General features: G+C 68.5%; 1 long non-coding RNA gene across 1 annotated transcript in view; it reads right to left on the bottom strand.

Moving 5' to 3' along the window:
• The window catches only part of LOC135363042 (uncharacterized), a 30,807-nt gene extending 26,543 nt beyond the window's left edge, over positions 1–4,264 (bottom strand). Inside the window, exon 1 of the long non-coding RNA XR_010408754.1 lies at positions 4,200–4,264. This is a non-coding gene — a long non-coding RNA (uncharacterized LOC135363042). The remainder of the gene's footprint in view (positions 1–4,199) is intronic.
• Between the last annotated feature and the right edge of the window lie 736 nt (positions 4,265–5,000).

Raw genomic sequence — 5,000 nt, 5'->3', positions numbered from 1 at the left:
CCAAGGCCTCCAAGCACAAGGACGGTCCCGTGGCACCCAAGGACGCCGACCTGGCCCCCACGGCGGGCCCTTGGCAACCTCGCGGGGCTCGGGCCCCGAAACACCACCAACACCACCGCAGTCACGGCCGGCCCCCCAGAACACTCTCCCGCACGCGCAACGACGCCACCCCCGCCACCCGGCTAGAGGCCGGACCCCGCGCGGACCTTCTCCTCCTCCTCACGACGGGACCGAGAGCACTTCGCCTGGGGACGACCACCCCCCAAAAAAGCCATAGCGGCCCGGGGAGGGGACGACACCCAAACAAGCGGCGAGGCCGGTTTCGGTCCCGAGAGAGCGGATCGAGGACACAAACGCGCCTTCAGGCATCCGGTCGAGGCAAGGGCAGCGGGAGTCCGTCGGCGGCGGCGGGGAGGGGGGGAAAGCACAGCGGGCGAGGGCCGGGAGCGCGTGCGGGGGCGAGCCGGTTCGGGGAAGGGCGCGCCAACGAAGACGCAAGCCGGGCCACCAGGTAAACGTGCACGGGATCCCACCGCCACCAGCACGAGAGCGGTCCCGCGACGCCCAGGACGCCAGCCGGCCTCAGCACCCTTGGCGCACCTCACCACGAACCGGGCCCCACACTGCTGGGGCCCAACCCCACGTGAACCCCCCCGCCGCGGGGTCCCGTCTTGAACCTCCGTCTGTCCGGTCCGTCCCGGAAGTCACGACCCTGGGGGGAAGCGCCCCCAGGCGAGAGCGGCCCGACCCGTGCCCGGCACGCCACCGCCAGCGGCGACTCGGGACGGGAGCGGGCGGGCAGACAGCCGCTCGCGCGGCACGGGGAAGCGGGACGCGCGGGGGCGCCCCCCGAGCCCCTCGAGAGACAACGCCACGAGGAAGGGCGGCCGCCCGCGCGCTCGCACGCACGCGGGAGCCCCCACGCGCCGGACGCCGGCCAGGCCCGGCGGGACCCTCCCCCGACTCGGAGGGGGGAGGCGCAGGCCGCGGTAGGCAAAGAGCGGCGCTCGGCCCCCACCGCGGGGCCGGCAGAGTCAGACCCCTCGCAGAGAGGAAGTTCTGCCCAACACGCAACGGTAGTCACCCCGCACCGGTGGCCACTACGCGCAGAGGAGGGGCGGCGGCTGGGGGGTTCCGGTACCCCAAGGCACCCTCTCGGATCGCTAGAGAAGGCTTTCTCACCGAGGGCGCATCGCCCCCACCCAAATCGTGCCCCCCCGCCCGTCCGGGCCCCGCGGAACGGCGTTCCGAAGGCCTGACAGCCAAGGGCTCCGGGGGGCGGGCGGTGGATTCGCGCGGTAAGGAACAGGCACCACAAGGCAATCCTGAGCGCTCGCGGCCGGGACCCCGGGAGGAGACCGCCCTTCGCCACGCCACGCACGCCATGCTCGCGTCCCCGACCAACCGGGAGTTTTGCGCCTCCGGCGAGGCAACGACGAGCGGAGACAAAGCACGGCATGCCAGGCAAAAAAGGCGGCAGCCCCTCGGCTGGCCAAGCGCCAGAGCGCGGGCTCGGCCCGCCGCAACCGGCTCACACACGCCCCCACCAAGTCCAGTCCCCACAACACCACCAGCACAGCTTGCGGCGGGGGATGACGAGGCACCCGCGTCCCACGGGGGGGGGGCGGGGTGGGCCTCCCTTACCGACTCCACCACCCGCTCCTCGGACACGCCACCGACAGCGGTGGCCCGACGGAGGGGGCTCGCTGGGAACGGGAAACGACGCTACCGACTCGGCCTCAGGCACCTGAGACGACCTGGAGCGCTCCAGGGGCACCACGGAGGGCCACGCGCACAACGCGCTCAGCACGCCCAAGCGCGTGAGCAGCGCGGCGCCGGGACGGCCCTCCCCGTGGCGGGGAGGACCGCGCACCACACGAAGCCAGGGAAGGCAAGCGAGAGTGTCCGCTGCGTCGGGGGACCCCGGGCCCGCGAGCGCCGTCAGGCAGAACACGGGAAGGCGGGGTCGGGCCGGAGCCTGCACACACCCCCCCCGCACCCCCCACCTTACCGCCACGGCGGGCAGAGGCGAAGGAGCGAGGGGCCCGCGGGCAGAACGAGAAGAGCGGTCCCATTCGCCATGAACGTCCGTCCCTCGTCTGGCGCGGCTTAGGCCCGGCCCGGGAGAGCGCGAGAGCACCACATCGATCTGGCAAAACACAAGCGCCGAGAGGAGCCCGAGGAGGGGAGAAGCCGGTGAGGACAGCAACCCGAGGGGGAGCCTGTTTGGTTTTGTTTTTTTTCGGCCTCACCGGCACCCCCTCGAAAACCCCAGGGCAGGAACAGCCGGACAACCCGAGAGAGAGGAACGCCTGACACGCGGCACGGAGCCTTGCGGGACGGGAGGTTGTCACGACCACAGCCGGGTGCCCGCAGAGTGGAGGACACAGGGTAAAGGACCCACGCGCCACCTGCCCACAACCGCCCTCGGGTGCTGGAGACCGGAGGCGGCACCAACGGCCTGGGCCACCTGGAGGCACAGGAGCCGGCGCACAGGCCCACGCGGACGGCTCAGGCCAGCGACGGCAGAGCCGGGCTTGGCATCCCTGTCAAGCCCGGAGCCCCGCCACACGCCCAGAAGCCCACCTCCCTTAAGGAGAGGATCGCCCAAACATAACGTGCCAGCACCTACCTGGCGGCAAAAAGGGCTCATTTCGGGCGAGAAAATAGCCGCGCCGCCTGGCGTGGCCTAGCCACAGGTCACCGGGATCTCCTGGGACCGTGTCCCGGCCACGGGCCCCAAGCACTAATCCATCGCCCCCGTCTCCCCCCGGAGCCCCCCCCCGCCCCCCCCGCCCCCCCCCCCCCCCCCGGGCCATCTGGTCGACCCCCGGAACGTGGTGGCAGCCGGCAGCGAGTAGGGACTTGGCGGGAGGTGGAGCGGCCCGGATAGGCCCGCCCCCGGGTCCGCCTTTCGTCCCCAAATCGGGACTTTAGAAATTCTCACCAAGTTCTGTGGAGGCCCCTGCGGACGCCCTCCTCCCCGGGCCTCAGGACCGCCCCATGCCGGTCCCCGACTCCCGGCCGGGACTGAGGAAAGGGGGCGATGCCGCGGAGGCGTCCCCCCGAAGGCCGGACCTCAACGGGAACCGCAGCCGGGCCCCTGGGGCCCTCGCGGCCCGGCCCGGCCCGGCCCGACCCGGTCGGGTCCCCACCTCCGCAGCGGGCCTCGGAAAACTTGTTAAGAATATCGGGTCCGGGGCGCCTGGGTGGCTCAGTTGGTTAAGCGACTGCCTTCGGCTCGGGTCATGATCCTGGAGTCCCGGGATCGAGTCCCGCATCGGGCTCCCTGCTCGGCGGGGAGTCTGCTTCTCCCTCTGACCCTCCTCCCTCTCATGCTCTCTGTCTCTCATTCTCTCTCTCTCAAATAAATAAATAAATAAAAACCTTAAAAAAAAAAAAAAAAAAATATCGGGTCCGATGACCGGGACCCCACGCGTGCCCGCGGCGGGGCCCGTCGCGCCATCCATGGGCTTCCCCGCAAGGCTCAGGCCGGTCCCCAACCGCCCGAGCGTGACACGGAAGGCCCAACGGCCGACCGGAGCCACGGGCCGGATGGCGTCCGGGCGCCCGACGCAGCCTCTCCCATTCCCGCGGGCGGAGGAGGGGGCACCGGCGGGTGCTGGTCGACCCGTCCAGGCGGCCACCCTAGCGTGGCTCTCCGGGAGCGAGGCGGCGGCGCCACCACCAGCCCACAAACCTGGAGGCTCAATCTCCCGCGAGCGGAGGTCGCGCCGGTGGCCCGGAGACAGCGGGCCGATCTCGCTAGCGTCGCCGGCCTCCCGGTACTCCGCCTCGGGAACCGCGGCCAAATACAATCCCTTGCCGACATCGCTGACACTCCGGCGGGGACACGCTATCTAAAAGCGGCCGCCAGGTGGCACCCGACAACCGGCGCGAACAACAACGAGGCAGATCCGGATCGCGGGCCCGCGAAGGCGCACAGCCCGGCCGCCCGGCCGCCCGATCTCGTGGGGCACGGGCCTCCCACAGCGGCACACCTGCGGCGCCCGGGCTTCCGGGAGGACTTAAGACACATTTCGGCGGGCAAGGACCGTAAAACCGAGACCAAGCGAGTACTCCGACAACCACCACGGATGAACCTTCTCTCTTCTATCATTTTAAGGGGAGGAGGAGGTCTCTCTGAAGCATACGAAGAAAGCTCAGGACAGGAAGGGGGGGGGGGGATTGACACACACCCCCAGAAAGGTGCACATCAAATCCGTCTCTGCACGTACGCGATAACGTCCAAGGCCAACAAGCGGGGCGGGGCGTGCGGGGGCGGGGGGCGGGGCGCGCGGTGCGTGCGGGGGCGGGGGGCGGGGCGCGCGGTGCGTGCGGGGGCGGGGGGCGGGGCGGGGCGGTGCGTGCGGGGGCGGGGGGCGGGGCGGGGCGGTGCGTGCGGGGGCGGGGGGCGGGGCGGGGCGGTGCGTGCGGGGGCGGGGGCGGGGCGGGGGCAGGCGCGGAATGGGGAGGAAGGGAGTTAAAATAGTCCTTCACTCAAGAAATCCAGTTCCGCAGAATAGAGAGCCCAGAAATGGACCCTCAACTCTATGGTCAACTCATCTTTGACAAAGCAGGAAAGAATGTCCAATGGAACAAAGACAGTCTCTTCAACAAATGGTGTTGGGAAAATTGGATAGCCACATGCAGAAGAATGAAACTGGACCATTTCCTTACACCACACACAAAAATAGACTCCAAATGGTTGAAAGACCTCAATGTGAGACAGGAGTCCATCCAAATCCTAAAGGAGAACACAGGCAGCAACCTCTTTGACCTCAGCCAAAGCAACTTCTTCCTAGAAACATCGCCAAAGGCAAGGGAAGCAAAGGCAAAAATGAACTCTTGGGACTTCATCAAGATAAAAAGCTTTTGCAAAGCAAAGGAAACAGTCCACAAAACCAAAAGACAACCGACAGAATGGGAGAAGATATTTGCAAATGACATATCAGATAAAGGGCTCGTATCCAAAATCTATAAAGAACTCATCCAACTCA

This window comes from Mirounga angustirostris, unplaced genomic scaffold (assembly GCF_029215605.1).
Source record: "Mirounga angustirostris isolate CCGP_5_RB_7025 unplaced genomic scaffold, mMirAng1.0.hap1 SCAF_17, whole genome shotgun sequence".
Classification (NCBI taxonomy): Eukaryota; Metazoa; Chordata; class Mammalia; order Carnivora; family Phocidae; genus Mirounga; species Mirounga angustirostris.
Note: the sequence above shows the minus strand (reverse complement) of the source record. Positions and strands in the feature narration are given on the sequence as shown.